The following is a 24,748-nucleotide window of genomic DNA, read 5'->3' as shown; positions in this document are numbered from 1 at the left end:
CATTGGAACTTTGTTTTCCTGTTAACTAACATATTAGTTAAGGGTATAAGAATTATAATTAAATCCAGGTGTGACCTTCATTAGTTGCAGGTCCCCAAATTCCTAAAGCACCACTTTCCTTATCTTTACAATGGGAATAAGAAAATAATAAGTAACTCTCCCACGGTTGTTACAAGCTTTATATTTTTATTGGAGTATAATTGCTTTACAATGTTGTGTTAGTTTCTGCTGTGCAATGAAGTGAATCAGCTGTATGCATATCTATATCCCCTCCCTCTTGGACCTCCCTCCCACACCCCCATCCCACCCATCTAGGTCATCACAGAGCACCAAGCTGAGCTTTCTCTGCTTTATAGCATGTTCCCACTAGCTATCTAATTTATGCATGGTAGTGTGTATATGTCAATGCTAATCCCCCAGTTTGTCCCACCCTCCCCTGCCCCCCTGTGTCCACATGTCCATTCTCTATGTCTACGTCTCTATTCCTGCCCTGCAAATAGATTCATCTCTACCATTTTTCTAGATTCCACATATATATGCATTAACATATGATATTTGTTTTTTTCTTTCTGGCTTACTTCACTCTGTGTGATAGACCCTAGGTCCATCCACATCTCTACAAATGACCCAATTTCATTCCTTATTATAGCTGAGTAATATTCCATTGTATATATGTACCACATCTTCTTTATCCATTCATCTGTCATTGGACATTTAGGTTGTTTCCATATCCTGGCTTTAAATGAGTTAAATAGTAGAAAATGCTTAGCACAGTTGCTTGCACATTCAACTCTCAGGAAGTGTTAGCAATTGTGATATAGCCAGGGCAGGAGTCTTAACACAGAGATACTCTGCCTATTGTGGGACTTCCAACACCCGTCCTCTCATTCTTATGGGAGGATTTTCCCTTCTACCACCACAGGATAGATAGCTTACCCCTCCCTGGAATGGCCAATAATCTCATTAACTAAGAAAGGAAATATAAAAGGAAGAAATTTAAGGTTTATTTCCTTAGTTTTTATTGAAAGAAAAATGTTGCCTTTGGCTGTATTATTTTGGCAGTCCTTGCATGTGAAAAGAAAGGGAGAGCTATGGGTTCCTAAACTGAATGTTGTAAGTGAATTTAACCACTTGAAAAATAATTTCCATGGCAGCAATGCATTAAAAATGAATAGTAACAATGAGCATCTACAAAAAAAAATTCTTTCAATTTATAAATTGATTATCTCATGTATTATCTTTTTTAATTCCTATATTCTTATATTTAGATATTATTATCATTATTATTTAACCAGATAAGAAATAGTGTGATTCAAAATATTAAGTGACTAGCTTATTATCCCATAGCTGAGGCTTCTAGCAATGTTTATATATATATGTATATATACACACACATTTGTGTATATATAAAATATATGCATATATGTACATATTTCATATGTGTATTATATAATGTGTATGTACACACATGCATACATATATTAATATATGTGTGTATATATATTCATATGAATATACACATAAATGTATAAAGTGGGAGAGAGGATATACTATGTTTGCAAATGTATTGAATATATATACTGAATATATTCTGGCAAGTATGAACACAAAATTGAGATTTAACATGACAATGTTAGTTGTAAAAATAAAGAATTCACATATACAAATTATACTTGAAGAAAAACTTAAAATAATTGTCCTAGCTCCCTTTACTGAAATGATTTATAAAATTTCTGATATGTGATTCAGATGAGTAAATAAATATACTGCTCATATAGGAGCAAATGACTTACTAGATTCATTTTATTCATATCTAATTTTCTCAAAGAATATAAGCAATTTTAACAAATTAAATTCATTACTTACTCTAAATTGAATTAAAGTGATTTCTTGCATTTCTTATGTGGAAGAGGTCACTGGGGTTTTCTTTCCTCTCAAATACAAGTTATGAATCCATTTTCTTTCTTGGATTGATTATGTGTGTAATGAAAGGCTTTGAACAGAAAACATCTCAAAAGAAAATATTTAGACATTATTTAAGTAAAAAAATGAAATTTTGTGTTACACTATAAAATGAAAGTACAATTACTGAGCACTAATATGTGAGGTGCTTTCATTTATATTGCTTAGTTTAATACTAACAACATAACAATGTGGTAACTGTTAACCTCTTTTGAAAATGAAGAAATCAAGTCACAGATAAGTTATTCACTGAGCATAAGATTGCACAATTAGTAAATGGCAATTCTGCATTCAATTCCACATTTTTCTGACTCCAAAGAACACGTTATTCTGTTTTACAAAATTACTCGTTTTCTTTTTTTAATTGAAGTTGTCAACCCATTACCATTTTAACAAACAAACAGATGAAGGATTGACATTCTCATGTGGCCATTTCTTTATTCTTTCCGGGTTTCCCACTCTCTGAGTTCTCAGCTCTCTAAGAATTTCTGAGTGGGTGTTACTCAATATTACAATCTTATGTGGCAGTTGGAGACTAAATCCCCTGTTATGGAATTCCCTGGCAGTCCAGTGGTTAGGACTCCATGCTTTCCCTGCTGAGGATGGGGGAACTAAGATCCCACACAAAAAAGTGTAGACTTAAAAAAAAAAAAATCCCCTAAGTTACATTCTGCCTCTGCCATTTATTAGGTTGATGACCTTGAAAACTTTAACAGATATCTGACCCTCATTACTTCCAAACTGTGGTATTTCCCAGAGTCTAAGTTCATCCATCAGTTTGTCCCATATCCACTGAGAGTTTTATGTTTCTCACATGCTTTGCCTGGCCACACTTTATAAAGTAGATCTACCACCAACACCCAGAAGTTTATTATTCTGTAATGTATTACATTTTGAAATTCTTTCACTTATTTTATTTACCTTTTTTTTTTGTCTCTGTGGAATTAGGGACCTTGTCTGCATGATCATTATTTTATGCCCCGTGCCTAGTACTTTCCCTGGCATGAAATCAATACTCACAAACTATTGACCGAATGCAGAAATGATTGAAATTATTAGTGTTCAGTTTGAGTCAAACTAGAAAAACAATGACATTAACATATTGTTTCCTTAATCTTATTCTGATTGGTATGTGGGACATATTATAACTCATTTGTCGCTAAGTGAGGTGGAACATTTGTATTGATTTAGTGTTAAGATCTGCTATTTTCCTGATGTAAACCTGCTTCTTAATGGTGTGACCACACAAAATATTTCTAAATATTCCAAGAAAAACTGAAATAAGACAAAAAGTGATGTGTAATAGTGTTGACATCTCTTAGAAGCATAAAGTAAAGAGAAAAAACAATAAAAAAGACACAAGTTCTGAATAAAACTTGTTATGATGGATTGACACTCTCCTTTGAGAGTTTATTTCTAAACAAAACTAAGTATTGTAAACTCTTCAAGGTACAGTAACAATTGGAATATTAAAGCACTTAACATTTTAAGAGTAGTGTACAGACTTATTTTTATGTGCTTAACTGTCAAATGTCCTGGGAATTATGAAGACAAGTCCTTTAGCAACTATCATGTATGAATTATACAACATGATTTTATTAGATTTTAAAATGTTTATTTTCTTTAGACTCTATAATAAAGACTATTAAGTAATATTTTCACATAAATACAAAATAAATAGTGTTACTCCTTTATAAAATAATATAAAACATCTTTTTGCAAATTAATACAGGCTGGTATAATTCTGCTCTAATCAATATTTAAATATATTTACATTTAGTCACCAGGCCTTCCCTGTTTTTAATGTTACTATCATCCAAAAGCCATATCAAGTTGGGAAGAACTGACATGTTGACAATATTGAGTCTCAGTATTCATGAACGTGGACTACTTCTCTATTCGTTTAGTTCTTTGAATTCTTTCAGCAAAGTTTTATAGTTTTCCTCATACAGATCTTGTGCATATTTGTTAGATTTATACCAAAATATTTCATTTTGGGGGGTGCAAATGTAATGGTGTTATGTTTCTAATTTTAAATTCCACTTGTTTACTGCTAGTATATAGGAGAGTGATTAACTTTTGTATGTTAATATTGTATCCTGCAACCTTTCCATACTAACTTATTAGTTCCAGGAGGGTTTTTTTTTTTATGCCAATTTTTTTAGGTTTTCTAAAGAGATGATCGTGTCATCTGCAAGCAAAGACAATTTTATTTCTTCTTTCTCAGTCTGAATACTATTAATTTTCTTTTCTTATTGTATTAACTAGAACTTCTAGTATGATGTTGAAAAGCAGTGGTTAGAGGGGATATCCTTAAGTTGTCCCTGATTTTCATGGAAGAGCTTTTAGTTTCTCACCATTAAGAAGAAATGTTTTTGATAACCTGGAAGACGTATTACAAATGATTTTGAGGAGGCATTTTGAGATAATTGAAGGTACTGTTGACCTCTGAATTCCATGCAACAAACCTTATAAGGTACTCACTAGCTCAGAAAACCAGTGAGTCTATAATACTCAATCTGTTCTTTTTTTTAAAAAAAAAGTTTTGCATAATTTTGAGTAGTCAACAATTTGTCCTTAGGTAATAATAGCTAACATCATACTCAACACTGAAAAGTTGAAAGCTTTACCTATCAGTTCATGAAAAAGATAACAATGCCCACTCTCACCACTTTTATTCAGCATAATACTGGAAGTCCTAGACAGAGCAATTAGGCAAGACAAAGAAATAAAAGGCATCCAAATTAGAAAGGAAAACAAAATTGTTGTTATTTACAGATAATATGATCTTATATATTAAAAATACCAAAGACTCAACCCCAAAACTATTGGAACTAATCAACAAATTTAGTAAATTTGTAGGATATAAAATCAATATACAGAAACCAGTTGCATTTCTATAAGTACTATCAACAAAATATCCAAAAAGGAAATAAAGAAAACTATCCCATTCACAGTAGAATCAAAAAAATGAAATACTGAGGAATAAATTTAACCAAGGAAGAGAAAGATCTGTACGAATAAAACTACAAGGCTTCAATGAAATAAACTGAAGATGACACAAACACATGAAAGCTATCCCATGTTTATGGATTGTAAGAGTTAATATTGTTAAAATATATATATAGTATGAGTCTTACAGCTCTAGAAACAGGTGTCAAATAGTATGTGAGTTTTTGTGGCAAATATCTTGTCTATGCTCTTGATTGTTTTTGTCTTCTAACTTTTTAAGCAACTCTATAAGGTATAAATTGTATACTGTAAAATTCATCCATCATAAGTGTATTATTCAATAACTCTTACTGCAAAGAGTTGTACAACTATTACCACACTCCAGTTTTAAAAAACTAACATCACCCCCCAAATTTTCATCATGTCCCTTTACAGTCAGTCTCTGCACCCTCCACTAGACTAAAGTGACCACTGATCTGCTTTGTGTCTATAAATTTACCTTTGCTAGTAATGTCACATAAATGAAATCATACAACATGTAGAATTTTATTTCTGGCTTCTTTCACTTAATACAACAAATTTGAGATCCGTCCATGTTGCACATGTATCAACAGTTTGTTCATTTTTATCGCTGAGTTGTGTTACATTGGATGGATACCCCATATTCTGTTTATTTACTCAATTGTTGAGGGGCATTTGAGTTGTTTCCAGATTTTGGCTAACATAAATAAAATGGTTACAAATGTTTGTGTAAAATCCTTTGTATGAACAATCTCCTTTCATTTATATGGCTAAAGACAAAGGATTAGAATAGCTGTTTCATGTGGTAGATGAATGTTTAATTTTTAATGAACTACCAGTTTTATTTTCCAAAGTGACTGAAAGGTTTTACATTCAAAAAGGCAATGTATGAGGGTTCCAGTTGCTCCACATCCATGAAAAATTTGGTCTTGTCAGATTTTTGGTTATAACCATTCTAGTGGGTATGGAGTAGTCTTTAATCTTGGTTTTAATTAGAAAATTAGTGGATCATCTTTTCATGTGTTTATGAACAAGTCATATATATTCTTTCATGACATGTCTATTCAAAACTTTTATCCTTTTTTTCTTTTTTCTTCCAGTTTTATTGAGTTATAATTGACCTACAGCACTGTACAATTTAAGGTGTACAGAATAATGATTTGATTTACATATATCATGAAGTGATTATCACAATAAGTTTAGTGAACCCCCATTATCTCATATAGATACAAAATTAAAGAAATAGAAAAAAATTTTTTCTTGTGACAAGAACCCAGGGTTTAATCTCTTAACAACTTGCATATATAGCATATAATAGTGTTATTTATCATTCTGTACATTACATCCCCAGTGCTTATAACTGAAAATTTTTACCTTTTGACTGTCTCTATCCAGTTCCCCCTCCCCCAAACACCCTCCTCTGGTAACCACAAATATAATCTCTTTTTCAATGAGTTTGTTTGTTTGTTTTTGAATTATAATTGACCTAGAAGACTATGTTAGTTCCTGGTACACAACATACTGATTGAATATTTCTATACATTTCAAACCAATCAACACAATAAATTTAATTATCATATGTCACCATACAAAGATATTACATAGTTATTGACTATATTCCCCATACAGTTCATTTCCGACCTGTGGCTCATCTATTTTTGCGACTGGAAGTTTGCACCTCTGAATCTTCCTCACCCATTTCTTTCCTCCCTCCATCCCTCTCCCCTCTGGCAACCACTTGTTTGGTCTCTATGAGTTGGTTTCTGTTTTGTTATGTTTGTTCATTTGTTTTGTTTGTTTAGATTCCACATATAAGTGAAATCATACAGTATTTGTTTTTCACTGTCTGAGCATCACTTAGCATAATACCTTCTCAGTCCATCCACATTCTTGCAAATGACATGATTTCATTCATTTTTATGGCTGAGTAATATTCCACTGTGTATATATAGGCAGCGTATATATGGGTCTTGTTTTTTTTCCTTTTGTTTTTGTTTTTTTTAATCCATTCAGCCACTTTATGTATTTTGACTGGAACATTTAGTTCATTTACATTTAAAGTAATTATTGATAGGTACTGCCATTTTGTTAATTGTTTTGGGGTTGTTTTTATAGTTCTTTTGTTGTTGTTGTTGGTCCTTTCTTCTTTTGTTCTCTTGCTTGTGATTTGATGAGTTCTTTGAATATCTTTGCGATCAGTACCTTGAACTCTTTATTAGGTAGATTGCCTATCTCCACTTTACTTATCTCTTCTTTTGGGATTTTATCTTATCTCTTCATTTGGAACATGTTTCTCTGTTGCCTCATTTTGCCTTATTTGCTGCTTTTATTTCTATGTATCTGGTAGGTTGGTTATGTTTCCCAACCTCAGAAAAGTGGCCTTTTGTAGGAGACATCTTATATATCCCAGCAGCACACTCCCCTCTGGTCAGCAAACCTATATGCTCTAGGGATGCCCCCATGTGGTCTGCATGGGTCCTTCTGTTGTGGTAGGCTGACTACTGTGCATGGTCTTAGAGGCATGGCTGGCCCCTATTTCGGTTGGTTGCCAGGTCCTGCCTTGTGTGGAGACTGCTGGCCACTGTTTGGTGGATCCAGTTTACAAGGTTGCTGGCTGCAGAGCTCCAGAGGGCCTTGGGGCTAGTGCTGGCCCACTGGTAGGTGGAGCCAGGTTTTGGGGTGGGTGGTTGCAGAGCCAGGGTCCTGGATCTAGTGTTGGCCTGCTGGTGGGTGGGGTCACCTCTTGACATGGCAACTGCAGGGTCTGGAATGTCCCAAAGCTGGTGCTGGCCTGCTGTTGAGTGGGGCTGGATCCTGGGGCCTCTGGCTGAAGGATCTTAGGTTTCTTGGTGCTGGTGGCAGCCTGCTGGTGGGTGGGGCTGGGGTCAGGGGGGTCCTGGGGCTAGCACCTTCTCACTGGTGAGCAGAAGCCCATAGCCTCTTGCTTCAGGACCCTTGGGTCCCAAAGCTGGTGTCTACATGCTGATGGTTGGGGGATTCCAGGGCTGCCAGCTGAGGGACCCAAGGTGTCCCAGAGCTGGTGTTAGCCTGCTAGAGGGAAGAGCCAAGGCACAGGGGGTACTGGGGCGGGTGCTGGCCTGCTGGTGTGTGGCTTGGGTCCTGACACTTCAAGCTGTCTGGCTGAGGTGGTCCTAGAGCTGATGCCTACCTACTGGTGGGTGGAACCAGGTCCTAGGATCTCAGGCTGCAGGGCCCTGGGTGTCCTGGGGCTAGTGCTGGTGCAGTGGTATGTAGGGCTGGGTCCTGAGATATCTGGTAGGCAGGCTGGGTCCTGGGATGGTTGTGGGTTTAGGGTGGCTCTTAAGGCAGCAGGCCTACTGGTGGGTGGGGCTGTGTTTCTGCTAGCTAGTTGCTTGGCTTGAGGTGTTCCTGTACTGCTGTTGATGGGCTGGTGGGTGGGGCCATGTCCTAGTGCTAATAAGGTAAAGGGAGCATTCCAAACTGGATTTGCCAGCACCATTGTCCATGTGGTAGAAGGAGCTCCAAAAAAGTCTGTGTCCCTAGGGTAAGCTCCAGTTGCCCCCTGCCTCTCCAGGAGACTCTTCAAGATCAGCAGGTGGGTCTGATCCAGGCTCCTTTCAAATCATTGCTTCTTCCCTGGGTTCTACAGCATGTGAAATTTTCTGTGTGCCAATTAAGAGTAGAGTCTCTATACCCCACTGCTCTCTAGCTCTTCCAAAAGTAAGCCCTGCTGGCCTTAAAGCCAAAGAGTCTGGGGACTCATCTTTCTGGTGCAGGAAACCGAGGCTGGAGAGCCAAATATGGCACTCAAACCACTCACTCTTTGGGGAGAACCCCTGCTATTATAACTATACTCCTGTTTGTGAGACTCCCACCGAAGGGTATAGGCTTTTTTTTTTTAAATATCTTTTTTTTTATCTTTTAAATATCTTTATTGGAGTACAATTTTTTTTTATATCTTTATTGGAGTACAATTGCTTTACAATGGTATGTTAGTTTCTGCTTCATAACAAAGTGAATCAGCTATATATATACATATATCCCAATATCTCCTCCCTCTTGTGTCTCCCTCCCACCCTCCCTATCCCACCCCTCTAGGTAGTCACAAAGCACCGAGCTGATCTCCCTGTGCTTTGCGGCTACTTCCCACTAGCCATCTATTTTACATTTGGTAGTATATATGAGTCCATGCCACTCTCTCACTTCATCGCGGCTTACCATTCCCCCTCCCTGTGTCCTCAAGTCCATTCTCTACGTCTGGGTCTTTATTCCTATCCTGTCCCTAGGTTCTTCAGAACCTTTTTTTTTGGATTCCATACATACGTGTTAACATATGGGATTTGTTTTTCTCTTTCTGACTTACTTCACTCTGTATGACAAACTCTAGGTCCATCCACCTCACTACAAATAACTCAATTTAGTTTCCTTTTATGGCTGAATAATATTCCATTGTATATATGGGCCATATCTTCTTTATCCATTCATCTGTCGATGGACACTTAGGTTGCTTCCATGTCCTGGCTATTGTAAATAGAGCTGCAGTGAACATTGTGGTACAGGACTCTTTTGAATTATGGTTTTCACAGGGTGTATGCTCAGTAGTGAGAAAGCAGGATCATATGGTAGTTCTATTTGTAGTTTTTTAAGAAACCTCCATACTGTTCTCCATAGTGGCTGTATTAATTTACATTCCCACCAACAGTACAAGAGGGTTCCCTTTGCTCCACACCATCTCCAGCACTTATTCTTTGTAGATCCTTTTGATGATGGCCATTCTGACTGGTGTGAGATGATACCTCATTGTAGTTTTGATTTCCATTTCTCTAATGATTAGTGATGTTGAGCATTCTTTTATCTGTTTGTTGGCAATCTATATATCTTCTTTGGTGAAATGTCTATTTAGGTCTTCTGCCCATTTTTGGATTGGGTTGTTTGCTTTTTTGATATTGAGCTGCATGAGCTGCTTGTAAATTTTGGAGATTAATCCTTTGTCAGTTGCTACATTTGCAAATATATTCTCCCATTATGAGGGTTGTGTTTGGCTCTGGTTATGGTTTCCTTTGCTATACAAAAGCTTTTAAGTTTCATTAGATCCCATTTGTTTATTTTTGTTTTTATTTCCATTTCACTAGGAGGTGGATCCAAAGGAATCTTTCTGTGATTTATGTCATAGAGTGTTCTGCCTATATTTTCTTCTAAGAGTTTGATGGTATCTGGACTTACATTTAGGTCTTTAATCCATTTAGAGTTTATTTTTGTGTATGGTCGTAGAGAGTGTTTTAATTTCATTCTTTTACATGTAGCTCTCCACCTTTCCCAGCACCACTTATTGAAGAGGCTCTCTTTTCTCTGTTGTATATTCTTGCCTCCTTTATCAAAAAGAAGGTGACCATATGTGCATGCTTTTATCTCTGGCCTTTCTGTCCTGTTCCATTGATCTATATTTCCATTTTTGTGCCAGGACAATCCTGTCTTGATTACTGTAGCATTGTAGTATAGTCTAAAGTCAGGGAGCCTGATTCCTCCAGCTCCGTTTTTCTTTCTCAAGATTGCTTTGGCTATTCGGGGTCTTTTGTGTTTCCATACAAATTGTGAAATTTTTGTTCTAGTTCTGTGAAAAATGCCAGGGGTAGTTTGATAGGAATTGCATTGAATCTGTAGATTGCTTTGGGTAGTAGAGGCATTTTCACAATGTTGATTCTTCCAATCCAAGAACATGGTATATCTCTCCATCTGTTTGTATCATCTTTAATTTCTTTCATCAGTGTCTTATACTTTTCTGCATACAGATCTTTTGTCTCCTTAGGTGGGTTTATTCCTAGCTATTTTATTCTTTTTGTTGCAATGGTAAATGGGAGTGTTTTCTTAATTTCTCTTTCAGGTTTTTCATAATTAGTGTATAGGAATGCAAGAGATTTCTGTGCATTAATTTTGTATCCTGCTACTCTGCCAAATTCATGGATTAGCTCTAGTAGTTTTCTGGTAGCATCTTTACGATTCTCTATGTATAGTATCATGTCATCTGCAAACAGTGACAGCTTTACTTGTTTTCCAATTTGGATTCCTTTTATTTATTTTCCTTCTCTGATTGCTGTGGCTAAAACTTCCGAAACTATGTTGAATAAGAGTGGTGAGAGTGGGCATCCTTGTCTTGTTCCTCATCTTAGTGGAAGTGGTTTCAGTTTTTCATCATTGAGAACAATGTTGACTGTGGGTTTGTCATATATGGTCTTTATTATTTTGAGGTAAATTCCCTCTGTGCCTACTTTCTAGAGTGTTTTTTGTCATAAATTGGTGTTGAATTTTGTCGAAAGCTTTCTCTGCATCTATTGAGATGGTCATATCGAATTTGTTAATATGGTGTATCACATTGATTGATTTGTGTATATTGAAGAATCCTTGCATTCCTGGCATAAACCCCACTTGATCATGGTGTATGGTCCTTTTAACGTGCTGCAGGATGCTGTTTGCTAGTATTTTGTTGAGGATGTTTGCATCTATGTTCATCAGTGATATTGGCCTGTAGTTTTCTTTCTTTCTGACATCCTTGTCTGGTTTTGATATCAGGGTGATGATGGCCTCGTAGAATGAGTTTGGGAGTGTTCCTCCCTCTACTGTATTTTGGAAGAGTTTGAGAAGGATAGATGTTAGGTCTTCTCTAAGTATTTCATAGAATTCACATGTGAATCCATCTGGTCCTGGGCTTTTGTTTGTTGGAAGATTTTTAATCCCAGTCTCAATATCAGTGCTTCTGATTGGTCTGTTTATATTTTCTATTTCTTCCTGGTTCAGTCTTGGAAAGTTGTGCTTTTCTAAGAATTTGTCCATTTCTACCAGGTTGTCCATTTTATGGCATATACTTGCTTGTAGTAATCTCTCATGATCCTTTGTATTTCTGCAGTGTCAGTTGTTATTTCTCCTTTTTCATTTCTAATTCTATTGATTTGAGTCTTCTCCCTTTTTTTCTTGATGAATCTGGCTAATAATTTATCAATTTTGTTTCTCTTCTCAAAGAACCAGCTTTTAGTTTTATTGATCTTTGCTATCGTTTCCTTAATTTCTTTTTCATTTATTTCTGATCTGATCTATATTTCTTTCCTTCAGCTAACTTTGGGGTTTTTTTGCTCTTCTTTCTTTAATTGCCTTAGTTGTAAGGTTAGGTTGTTTGAGATGCTTCTTGTTTCTTGAGGTAGGATTGTATTGCTATAAACTTCCCTCTTAGAACTGCTTTTGCTGCATCCCGTAGGTTTTGGGTCGTCGAGTTTTCATTGTTATTTGTTTCTAGGTATTTTTGGATTTCCTCTTTGATATCTTCAGTGATCTCTTGGTTATTCAATAGTGTATTGTTTAGCCTCCATGTGTTTGGATTTTTACAGATAGTTTTCCTCCAATTGATATCTAGTGTCATAGCATTGTCATCAGAAAAGATTCTTGATAAGATTTCAATTTTCTTAAATTTACCAAGGCTTGATTTGTGACCCAAGATATGGTCTGTCCTGGAGAATGTTCCATGAGAACTTGAAAAGAAAATATAATCTGTTGTTTTAGATGGAATGTCCTATAAATATCAATTAAGTCCACCTTGCTTAATGTGTCATTTAAAGATTGTGTTTCCTTATTTATTTTCATTTTGGATGACCTGTCCATTGGTGAAAGTGGGGAGTTAAAGTCCTGTACTTTGATCATTTTACTGTCAATTTCCCCTTTTATGGCTGTTAGCGTTTGCCTTATGTATTGAGGTGCTCCTATGTTGGGTGAATAAATATTTACAATTGTTATATTTTCTTCTTGGATTGATCCCTTGATCATTATGTACTGTCCTTCTTTGTCTCCTGTAATAGTCTTTATTTTAAAGTCTATTTTGTCTAATATGAGAATTGCTACTCCAGCTTTCTTTTGATTTCCATTTGCATGGAATATATTTTCCATCCCTTCACTTTCCGTCTGTATGTATCCTTAGGCCTGAAGTGGGTCTCCTGTAACAGCATATATACAGTCTTCTTTTTGTATCCATTCAGCCAGTCTATGTCTTTCAGTTGGAGCATTTAATCCATTTACATTTAAGATGGTTATCAATATGTATGTTCCTATTACCATTTTCTTAATTGTTTTGGGTTTGTTATTGTAGGGTTTTCCTTCTCTTGTGTTTCCTCCCTAGAGAGGTTCCTTTAGCATTTGCTGTAGAGCTGGTTTGGTGGTGTTGAATTCTCTTAGCTTTTGCTTGTCTGTAAAGTTTTAATTTCTCTGTCAAATCTCAATGAGATCTTTGCTGGGCAGAGTAATCTTGGTTGTAGGTTTTTCCCTTTCATCACTTTAAGTATGTCCTGCCACTCCCTTCTGGCTTGCAGAGTTTCTGCTGAAAGATCAGCTGTTAACCTTATGGGGATTCTCTTGTATGTTATTTGTTGCTTTTCCCTTGCTGTTTTTAATATTTTTTCTTTGTATTTAATTTTTGATAGTTTTATTAGTATGTGTCTTGGCATATTTCTCCTTGGATTTATCCTGTATGGGACTCTCTGCACTTCCTGGAGGTGATTGACTATTTCCTTTCCCATATTAGGGAAGTTTTCAATTATAATCTCTTCGAATATTTTCTCAGTCCCTTTCTTTTTCTCTTCTTCTTCTGGGACACTTATAATTTGAAACTTGGTGCCTTTAATGTTGTCCCAGAGGTTTCTGAGACTGTCCTCAATTCTTTTTTTTTTTTCGGTACACGGGCCTCTCACTGTTTTGGCCTCTCCCGTTGTGGAGCACAGGCTCTGGATGCACAAGCTCAGCGGCCATGGCTCACGGGCCCAGCCATTCTGTGGCATGTGGGATCCTCCTGGACCGGGGCACGAACCTGCGTCCCCTGCATCGGCAGGCAGGCTCTCAACCACTGTGCCACCAGGGAAGCCCCTCAATTCTTTTCATTCTTTTTTCTTTATTCTGTTCTGTGGTAGTTATTTCCACTATTTTATCTTCACAGTCACTTATCTGTCCTTCTGCCTCAGTTATTCTGCTATTGATTTTTTTTTTTTTTTTGCGGTACGCGGGCCTCTCACTGTTGTGGCCTCTCCCGTTGTGGAGCACAGCCTCCGGACGCGCAGGCTCAGCGGCCACGGCTCACGGGCCCAGCCGCTCCGCGGCATGTGGGATCTTCCCGAACCGGGGCACGATCCCGTGTCCCCTGCATCGGCAGGCGGACTCTCAACCACTGCGCCACCAGGGAAGCCCTGCTATTGATTTTTTGTAGAGAATTTTTAATTTCATTTAATGTGTCATTCATCATTGCTTGTTTTCTTTAGTTCTTCTAGCTCTTTGTCATACATTTCTTGTGTTTTGTCCATTCTTTTTCCAAGATTTTGGATCATCGTTAGTCTCATTACTCTAAATTCTTTTTCAGGTAGACTGCCTATTTCCTCTTCATTTTTTAGGGCTGGTGGGTTTTTACCTTGCTTCATCATCTGCTGTGTGTTTCTCTGTTTTCATTTTGCTTAACTTGCTGTGTTTTGGGTCTCCCTTTTGCAGACTGCACATTCATAGTTCCCCTTGTTTTTGGTGTCTGCCCCCATTGACTAAGGTTGTTTCAGTGACCCATAACTTGGGTCACAAATCAAGCCTTGGTAAATTTAAGAAAATTGAAATCATATGAAGTATCTTTTCTGACTACAGTGCTATGGGACTAGTTATCAGTTACAGGGAAAAGTCTGTAAGAAATACGAACACATGGAGGCTAAACAATACACTACATAATAACCAAGAGATCACTGAAGAAATCAAAGAGGAAATCAAAAAATACCTAGAAACAAATGACAATGAAAACACAACGAACCAAAACCTATGGGATGTAGCAAAAGCAGTTCTAAGAGGGAAGTTTATAGCTATACAAGCCTACCTTAAGAAACATCTCAAATAAACAACCTAACCTTATACCTAAAGCAATAAGAGAAAGAAGAAGAAAAAAAAAAACAAAAGTTAGCAGAAGGAAAGAAATCATAAAGATCAGATCAGAAATAAATGAAAAAGAAATGAAGGAAATGATAGCAAAGATCAATAAAACTAAAAGCTTGTTCTCTGAGAAGGTCAACAAAATGGATAAACCATTAGCCCAAAAGACAACCCTCAGAACTGGAGAAAATATTTGCAAATGAAGGAACTGACAAAGGATTAATCTCCAAAACATACAAGCAACTCATGCAGCTCAATATCAAAAAAACTAACAACCCAATCCAAACATGGGCAGAAGACCTAAATAAACATTTCTCCAAAGAAGATATTCAGATTGCCAACAAACTCATGAAAGAATGCTCAACATCATTAATCATTGGAGAAATGCAAATCACAGCTACAATGAGATATCATCCCACACCACTCAGAATGGCCATCATCAAAAAATCTACAAACAATAAATGCTGGAGAGGGTGTGGAGAAAAGGGAACCCTCTTGCACTGTTGGTGGCAATGTAAATTGATACAGCCACTATGGAGAACAGTATGGAGGTTCCTTAAAAAACTACAAATAGAACTACCATACTACCCAGCACTCCCCCTGCTGGGCATATACCCGGAGAAAACCATAATTCAAAAAGAGTCATATACCAAAATGTTTATTGCAGCTCCATTTACAATAGCCAGGATATGGAAGCAACCTAAGTGTCCATCAACAGATGAATGGATAAAGGAGATGTGGCACTTATATGCAATGGAATATTACTCAGCCATAAAATGAATGAAACTGAGTTATTTGTAGTGAGGTGGATGGACCTGGAGACTGTCATACAGAATGAAGTAAGTCAGAAAGAGAAAAACAAATACCGTATGCTAACACATATATATGAAATCTAAAAAAAAAAGAAAATGGTCAGAACAGTCTAGGGGAAAGATGGGAATAAAGATGCAGACCTACTAGAGAATGGACTTGAGGATATGGGGAGGGGGATGGGTAAGCTGTGACAAAGTGAGAGAGTGGCATGGACATATATACACTACTAAACATAAAAAAGGTAGCTAGTTGGAAGCAGCCACATAGCACAGGGAGGTCAGCTCAGTGCTTTGTGACCACCTAGAGGGTTGGGTTAGGGAGGGTGGGAGGGAGGGAGATGCAAGAAGGAAGAGATATGGGGACATATGTATATGTATAACTGATTCACTTTGTTATAAAAGAAACTGACACACCATTTTAAAGCAATTATACTCTAATAAATATGTTTAAAAAAAACCCCTACAATTCAATATTAAAATGCAAATAATTCAATAAAAATTGGGGAAGAGATTTGAATAGGTGCTTCACTTAAATAGATGTATAAATGATGAAGAAGTACATAAAGAAATGTTCAAATATATTAGTCATAGTGTAAATGAAAATTAAAATCATAATGATACACATACTAAACAGAATGGCTAAAATAAAAAAGATTGACGACACCCAATGTTGGTGTGCATGTGAAACAATAGAGCTCTCAATCTTGTGCTTTGTATGGGAATACAAAAATCATACAACACTTTGCAAAGTGTATTTGGAATTCTTACGAAGATATACATACACCAACCCTCTCACCCAGAAATTCCACAGCCAGGTGTTTACCCAAGAAAATTATAATGGGTATCCTCAGAAATACTGTACAAAACTGTTCAGAGCAGCTTTATATTAATATTCAAAATAGAAAACAGTCCAGATATCCATTCCTAGGAATATTTTGTAAATATACCTGATATACAAATTCAATAGAATACTGAATATTGTATATACAATATACAGTAATAAAGTAGAGTACATCACTGATATACTTAGCATCTTCAAAGAACGTTAGACACATTTCACTAAATGTAAGTAGCTTTACCCTAAAGAACATGATTCTATTAATGAAAATCTGCAGTGGGCAAAATAATGCCTGACACAATAAAAACAGTGGTTGTTTCAGGAGGATATTGGGGTTGGGATTGACTGCAAAGGAGGATGAGGAAACACTAGGGTGAATTTAATGTCCTGTTAGTTGGTAGGAGTTTGGATTGCATAGGTATATGTATGCATTTGTTAAAATGTAATGGTAAATGGTATGCTTGGTAAATGTATGCTTAAGATCTGTGTGTTTTATTTTGTATAAATTTTACATAAAAAAACAAGAAAAACTTTAAGAAAAATTTAAATTCTTGTCGCTAAAAATCCATGCTGAAATATTTAGGACGAATATTTTTTTCTGAGCACAACTTACAATGATTTTATTGGTATACCTTTCTCAAGTGAGGGCTCTCAAGATGGGGTTCCCAGTTGTGTAATCATATGTCTAAGGGCATATGATACTTTGCTATTATAAATAAAAACAAATCTGTCTATATAATCAATTTCACTCAATACTGAATAATTTAAAGCATTCAATTTATTTTCAGAAAAGAGATACTTTATAGAATAGAATGCAAATTTCCCAAGAAGGTTTAAGAGAAAATGTGTGAGTTCAAAGACAGTTGTTTGTGTTGAGATGCTTCAGGCTCTGCCTTTGCACTCCCTGAAGGTACATGTTCAATCTCCTATGCTTTTTGGGACGTTGTGATGGAAAAGTTAGAGAAAACCTGAAACTGAAACAAAAAATCAAGAATGGAATTACATGAGAATTATGTGAAAATCTTTTAGTACAGATTTCATTTTAGCAGGTACAGCTTGATAGGAAAAGACAATTCTCCTCAGTCTCAGACTGTGTTCCTGCAGGGGGTACTTTAATGTTAGACTTATTCATTGTAGTTAAAACCATCCAAAGAGGTGTTTAACATCTGGTTCCAAGTAACAGCCACAGAGTTCTGTTATTACAGATGGTAAAATATCATTGTTGCTCTGTCAAGGAATACATAAAACTCAGCAAGAGAATCTGAACTAATTTCAGATTAGTTCAGCCTAATTAGTTCAGACTAATTTCATATACAGTTACAGTAATTGCTTTTGAAGGGAAGAGCTATGGTGGAAATATATAAATGGGTTGGATAGGTTTTACTCTCTGAGCTCAGAAAGTATAATTCCTGAGGTCAGTAATTATAGGAGAAAACTAAACTTGTTGCAGTTTTCAAGAACCAAGCTTGTTCACCTATTCCACCCTTTTTCTAAGTGTTTCCGGTTAAGAGCATGGGTGGACTAGCAAGATAAGGAAAGGAAGATTAAATGCATTTTTTGACCAAGTTGAGTTTGTGTTTATATCCAGAAAGAAGCCAAAATAGAGTTTTATTTGGGGGAGACATATATATATATATATATATATATATATATATATATATATATATATATATATATATATATATATGCATATACAAGTGCAATTTTGTATATATATCTATGATATATGTTTTGTATATTTTTATACAGTATTCTATTTATATTTTAAAATATTTATGTATTTTATATATGTACAACATATATACAATATATACATACTTATGTATGTATATATAATATATATACACTAGCTATATGTATATTATGTCTGTACTATATATATATATATATTTATAGTAGTTAAGTATATGTATCAGTAAACTACCTTTCACAGGAATAATTACTGGTAGCAAAACAGATTCTTATGGTTTTCTAAGATTTAAGCACTATGCAATGTAAGTGGAAATGAAAAAGAATCAAAGAATAAGCTACTCATAAGTCTAGAAGAGAACAAGTAGAATGAAATATCACTGCAAACATATAGATGTTCCATGAAATTAGGGGGAGAAATAAGAATAGGTCAAACATCGTAAAAACTACAGAGATGTGAAGGAGAAAGAGGACTGAGAAAGAACGATTAAATTTGAAAAACTACTTACTTATTGACTTGGGCAAGAGGAGAATTTTTAAAATAATTATAAATCCTCAATTATCAATTCATATTACTTCAGAACTTTGCTGGTTTTGGAATTGTGCTTAAAGCTATCATTCCTAAATCATTAGACTATGAGAATACTATTCTCATCCAAGGACACATGCTCAGTTCTGCCCCTAGAAAGAAGGGAAGAGAAGAGCTATTTGCTCATTGTGTAGTATGTCATTTCTCCATGATTAAATTCAAGCATGCATCCCTAAAAAATAGTTAATTTGGGCAATGACACTTCTTAGATTTGTGTCAACCAACTATCCCATCCTAGATCTCCATACTATTAATTTAATGAATTTGAGCTTAAAGCAGGGGGGAAAAAACAAAACAAAATCACACTGACAAATATCCACCTAGTAGTACTTTATCTGAAACAACCCCATGTAACCAGCAAAAAAGAAAAACTTTAAAGATGACTACTGTAACACATATCCTTTTTATTTTATAATAAAATGGGAGACCACTTGTCTACGGAATTCAACAGTTGCCTATCAGAACAATACAGTTCATTTTAGTTGTTAAAGCAGATTTCCTCCAGTGTTCCAGATGAATGCCCATGTCAAGGTTTCCCAAGTCTCCCCTCAATACACTCTCAAAAAGCAAGTCTGCGTTTGACAGATATTCCCGTTCGTAGCAAACTCTATACTAACAAATATAAAACTAATGGCTGTATCGAAAATTGTTACCATTCTAAAAAAATAGATAGGCTTGCAGAGGATAGATTTCCCAGCATGTCTTTCATATAATGCAAACCATGTATGCCTGTATTCAGTTGCAACAATAAACAGAATATAGTGAGGCCTAGAAGATTGTCTATTAACATTGTCTTCAACTTCCTTGTAAAGAAAAACAATTTCTTACTTTCTTAAGGCTTTGTGATAAAAGTAGACCCTGACAAAGACATCATTGGGTGTTACGGAAGCAAGGCAGCCTGCTTTATTATGCTATGCATTCATTCCACATTTGAGCCATAGACTCAATTGTTTTATAATATGATCATCTAGTTCTCTTCAATCTTTCTTTTCTTTTTTTCCTTCTTTCCTTTTTCTTTTCTTTCAATAAGGTTACTAAGCATTTAATAAATGCTTAAGGAGTGCTATCTGCCTTGTCACGGGCCCACAAAGAAACCAAGGATAATAAGTTAAAAAACAAATTAATAGCATTTGGTCAGAATTAAATGCTTTCCAATTATGCAGAATTTTAAAATTCTCTAATAAAATGTCCCTAATTTTCTCAACCTATAGTCAGATTTAGTTGGGCTTCATGTGTGCTTGGCTGCAATGGACCAAGGATGGGAGACATTCAGTTTCCTGTATATCCCTTTATATATTCCACTTTAAGTTCAAAATCAACACTTTAAAACTAAAACTCATCATCTTTTTTATACAAGCCAAAATATTTTATTAAACCAGACTTGTTACTTTTGATCAGTATTTAATTTCTATACTTTCATTATTCCCTATTTTTCAAATACTACATATATTTCTAGTTCCTTCTTACCTCCTCCACTTTTCTGCCTTTTTTTAAGGCATTCATCATTTCATACCAAGATGACCAAAATATTTTGTAAACTGATCTCTCAAGAGTCTCCTCCATTTCTACCTCCAAATTAGTTTATATATCATCTATGGCATATATTCTAGAAAAAAGAATCATACCATTGTTTTATATATTTTTTGTGACACTCCTTTTGTTAAAGAAAACAATTCAAACACCCTAATTTTGTGTTTAATACTCTACTACCTGGCCCTCAATAATTTAATATAAGAAAGAGAAATCCTACTTTAAAAAGCAAAAACAAGAACAAAACATGGTTCCTGCTCAAGTAGTTATATCCCCCAACCCCATGGAGGTCTTCAGAATAATCAGAATAACCTATTGTTCAGAATATTAAAGCTATCAAAGAGTTTCAAAGGATATCTACATTGGACTGGAATTTGAATTTGATATTCTCTCTGACCTTTTCCTCACCTTTGATTGTTTGATTCCATTTCTACATCTTTATCTCCCTTGACTCCCCTAGAGAACTTTCTTATCACTCTCAGACTCAGAAACTCCTCATTCCTGAACATGTTCTGTGCCTTGCTGCTTTCATGCATTTGCCCTCATTTGGTACCCCTACCAGAAAAACCTTTTGCCTCCACTCTTCACTGTCTAAGCCCTTGCTCTCTTTGAAGGGATAAGGGGAAGGGCCAGTGGCTTTTATATCTCATCCAGTTTATCATCAGAGTTGCTGATCTTGATATCTAGAGAGCTGCCCTCGCATACATCTCACCTCACTGCTGTACAAGAAACAGCACAGCAGTTTCTTGTTCAATGAAACTATGTTCAGTGAAAGGCACAGCTGCCTTCAAACTCTGCCTCCCACATGCAGCTTTCGTTAACATATTCACCTTCTAAAATCTTGACAGAAAATTCCAACCTCGGGTCTTTCTTAGCAAGGTAAATAATTGGATAAGTGAGAGAGAGAAGTGTAGGGGGTGATATAGGACATGTGATTCTTTTTTATTGATGCCTCCCACCCAAAGGCTATTGACCCTGGTTACTCACTTAGCAGTAATGTCCCTAAATTCACATTCTGATTTTTTTTCTTTAAGTGTAAAGATCTCACTCAGATACCCCTTAGAGATGGTGAGTTGAACACATGCATTAGCTTCCATTCCTTTGTGAATTATAATTTCACCAAAGGTACAATATAACTCTTTGGAGGATGGCAGAATGGGAAACAGGTTTGCATGATGAGTGAGCATATATCTGTGTGTATGTGTGGAGGGATAAAATTTACAAAAGAAAACAAAGTCTCAAGTTCCATAGATAATGACTAAAACTGAAAAGTAAAGAAGTAGCAACATAGGCATATTATTTAGAGAGACAGAGACAAATACCAACATAATCAGTTAAAAGATTAAAGGGAACAGCTGACCTCTTGGCAGCAGCAAATGTATGTGAGGCACAGAAAATGACTTTTGAACTATATTTATGCATAAGTTTCATGAAAAATACTAAATATAAAGTTAATTATAGAATAAGATATATCATTTTAGAAAATTATAACAAAGTTTGAAAAGCATACACACATAAACACATACAAAACAGAAGATGTGATTTCTGATTGGGTAACACTGGCCAGCTGGCTGTCTTCTGAAAGCCTGATCATATGGCATAAGTGTTGTCACTGTATCATGGTTTAAGGTTTGACCCTCAGTAGTGTAAACTCAGATATGATTCTTCAGCATGCCAAGAGTGGATACCTCTTTCAATAGCAGATTCAGGCAAAAGAGTTTATGAAACTGATGTACATAATCAAAATGTTCCTTTTAAAATATTCAGTGATAAGTATAGATTGTGAAGGAACCAAACATTTAAATCCACATGACCAGCTGCTCTCATCTTATAGCCAGATCTACCCATGAAATTATCTACAGTAAGAATGCCACTTAACTAATATACAACACAAAATGTAGATAGGGTAGGGAATAGATATTACTGCTCTCTGTTCATACGGACAAGTGCTGTCCAAAATAAATATAATGCAATCCACAATGGGAACCCCATATGTAATTGAAAGCTTTCTGGAGGCCATATTAGAAAAATAAGAAGAAACAGATGAAACAAATTTTAATACTATAATTTACTTAACACAATGTGTACAAAATATAATTTTAACATGCAATGGACAAAAACATTACTAATAAGATATTTATGTAGTGTTTGTACTATGTCTTTGGAATTCAATGTGCATTTTACACTTACTGCATGTCACAACTCGGACATCCACATTTCATGTGGTCATTAGCAACATATGGCTAATGACCACCAAATAGGATACTGCCAGGCAAGACTCTTGTAAGCATTCAATAAGAATTTAACAGCAGAAGGCTGCTTTTCAACCTTGGACTTAGAGCCTTGGTTGTTAGTTATATAATTTAGATATTTCATTGTCTCAGGCTAAGATAACCAAGTATATGTTATGTCTACAGTAAGCATATACATTTCTGGTGGCAATACAGGCTAAGTCCTTTGACTTAGAGCTGCGTCTTTCTTCTAAATAATGCCTGCTTGGATTCAGCCCATGTTTACCTCAACGAATTTTCCTTTTTGTTTTCTAAGTAAGCCAGCTGGTCTGGTGGATGACACATTCTTTCTTTAAATATGCTACTCCCTAATGTCTGCTTACCTAGAGTTTGCTTCTTTTTAGTGACCTTGAATATCTTTCCTATATTCTACTATGTTTCAGCCTTAGAGGAGAAATTTCCTTTCCCATTATTTTCATATATTTGGAAAATATTTTATTGCAGCCCTCAGGTGCAGGAAATTGAAGTCCATATTCCATGCACATGATGGGTGCATTCTCATACACCTTCCTGCAGATAAGAATCAATAATTTAGCAGGTTAGCAAGCTGAAGAATATATATCATCACAATTCTTATATTTGAAAATATAAATTATATCTTAAATATGTAAATAACACTCGATATATAAAAATCATGCCATAGCAATTACTTTTTCTATTTATTAATAAAATGTTATATATTCTTTGGATGTTTCAAATATATTTTATTTATAATCTGTAGAAACTAATAATTGCTTTCTACAAATGTTCTAGGAGTTCAACTGTTAATGTGCAAGACATATATGTTATAAAATATTTTAAATGGATTTATTATCTATACATTTTCCTTATTTTTATGAAATATGTATGAAATCATAACATAAAAAACAAGTGCCATTGGCATTTGTCAGCAGAATGTTTATAGGTTAGGAATAAATATACCATAAATGACAGTCATAAATGTACAAGAACCTCCTTTAAAAAATGGCAAACACTTGCAGGAATAAATATGTAAAGTTATAAACACAAGTAAAATTTTTCCATAACACAAGTAAATTTTTTCATTAGACTCCATTTCTCAATTTCTTGTGAGTTGTTTTCTTGGCAAGTTATTTCAGCAGGACCTATTTTCTACATTATATTTGACAAATAATATAGAAATTGTGTAGTGATAAGATTACTAGTTAGAAGACTGGTCTTAGGAGATCTCCGACTGCAAATTGGGAAAGACATTTTTTTAATCTTATGCAAAATAAGAGATGCTTCTGAGATCTAACATACAGGAATATATATATGACTGGGCTCAGGTGTGAGTGCTCCCAAGCAGAGGATCGTGGCACTTGCTCTTCATTAAAAGTTAATGAAAAAACAAAAATAGTTAATGAAGACTTTCTAGCCCCACTGAAAGAATGCCCCAATTTCTTGGAGGAATTCAACCTCAAAAGCCTATCCATGAATCTAAGGCTTTCAAGACCTCAGAAAATCAGAAGTCCTGGGTTTGAGTTCTGTTTGTATTATTCAGCATCAGACCCTGGACAAATTGCTTATTAGCATCCTTGTACCTTCAATGTCCTCTTGTGTAAAACAGTGATAATAACTCCTGTCCTGCCTCTTTTACATGTTTTTTGAGATGTATGCATGCATGTATGTGTGTATGTATGCATGTTTGTGTTCGTATGCATGTTGTATTAACACTGCTAAACATAATCAAATGAACAGTATTCGTATATTTTATCCAAATAGAAAAACATTCCTTCTTTTTTACCATCAGCTCTGAGCCAGATGTGATGCTAAGACTTTACTTTCATTGACTTTTTATCCTTATGAGGTAGAATTGCAATTCTCATTTCCCAGATGAAGAAATTGAGAGAGTTGTTAAATAATTGCCTAAAATTACACTGACAGTAAACGGCAGAGTAGGGATTTGAAAATGGGAGTCTAGTCTAACTTCAAAGTCCTATTTTTTAAAGACATTTTCTTACTTCTTTAAGTACTCTTGAACTGATTTCAAAAAGCAATTACTCAGTTCAACAATGAGCTAGTTTTGTCTAAAATAATTCTGAAACTGTCATAACAATTTAGGGTTTGGGCTGGTAATAGGTAATGCTAAAAAATATACTATTACTCAGGATTCTGTGACCCCTTTTATCCTGGGTATCCTTTAACTTCTTTG

This window comes from Lagenorhynchus albirostris, chromosome 13 (genome assembly GCF_949774975.1).
Source record: "Lagenorhynchus albirostris chromosome 13, mLagAlb1.1, whole genome shotgun sequence".
NCBI classification, from domain to species: Eukaryota; Metazoa; Chordata; class Mammalia; order Artiodactyla; family Delphinidae; genus Lagenorhynchus; species Lagenorhynchus albirostris.
Note: the sequence above shows the minus strand (reverse complement) of the source record.